Source organism: Brassica oleracea, chromosome C6, assembly GCF_000695525.1.
Source record: "Brassica oleracea var. oleracea cultivar TO1000 chromosome C6, BOL, whole genome shotgun sequence".
Lineage (NCBI taxonomy): Eukaryota > Viridiplantae > Streptophyta > Magnoliopsida > Brassicales > Brassicaceae > Brassica > Brassica oleracea.
This window is the reverse complement of record NC_027753.1, coordinates 24,505,313-24,506,674: the sequence shown is the minus strand read 5'-3', so window position 1 is coordinate 24,506,674 and position 1,362 is coordinate 24,505,313.

The following is a 1,362-nucleotide window of genomic DNA, read 5'->3' as shown; positions in this document are numbered from 1 at the left end:
TGGAGAAGAGAAGTATCACAGCATTCAATTGTGCAGCAATGATGTTCACAGATGCGAGTTTGGTCCCTTACGTTAATGCATATGCGATGGCTCTCCCATTCATGATTCGCAACTTCTTCAAAGATGTCAGCATGGATACAAGCAAGTTCTCGATAAAAATTGTACCTGAAGGTTTCCCACAGGTAAAATCTTTATAACTGCTTATAAATCTTCATGTTAGATTTGTATCATAGATCAAATAACTTATATTATAATTTATCTGCTATGTTCTTAAGACTAATATATTACTAACACATTTTTGTTTCAGGTTCTTAAAATAGAAGAAAGTGGAGTTTATGCATTAAAGCTGATAGAGTGCCATGCAATGTGTATAGTGGACTTGACAAAGCTGAGTGATGAAGAAAAAATTGCAATCATTCGAGAAAAATTGGCAGTTGATATCTTCTCGGAATTACAATGAGTACTGATGTGGGAATGAACAAAAACTTTATCACTTGCTTATAGTTATGTGTGAACAACTATCTGTTTTATGAGTGTTTGGTAAACTTTGTTTGTAGAATTCTGAGTATTATGAGTATTATGAGTTTATGACTTGGATTTATGGCTTTGCTTTAATTTAGAAAGTTAAATTGTAAATTTGTATTTCAGTAGCTTTATAACACATTATTAAAAATAGTTTATAACCTCTTATAAAATCAAAACCAATTGGTTTATTACAAAATTTATATCTTAGTAGCTTTATAAAACTTTATTAAAACTGGTTTTTTACATCTTGTAAAATCAAATGAGTTTAAGGAATATAAAAGAGTATTTAAAAGTTATAAAGATTTATAAATCTGTGAAAATTAATTTATAAAAGTCTATAACTAATATAGAAAGGCTTATAAATCGTTTTTCAAGAGCTTATCAGTTCATAAACAAAAAAGAATTAAGGTTTATAAAGTCGTATAAACAACCAAAATGATTTATAAATCTGTATAAAATCATTTATAAGGGCGTATAAATTTATATAAGATAAAAAATAAAACTGGTTTTTTACCTCTTATAAAATCAATCGAGTTTAGGATATATAAATGTGTATTTAAAAGTTATAAAGACTTATAAATCTATAAAAATTAATTTATAAAGGTCTATAACTAATAGAGAAATGCTTATAAATCAGTTTACAATATTTATATACTAAAATAATGATATGTAAACACCAATACTAGAAAACGTGCTAATCGTAACGAGTATGTGATATGGTCTAGTGATAAGTTGAGGTTACTTTAATTTTCAGTTTAGACGGAATCCCGGGTTCGACCCAGGACCTCAACAATTTATCTATTTTTATCATTTACCAAAGGGATGGCAAAACAGTAA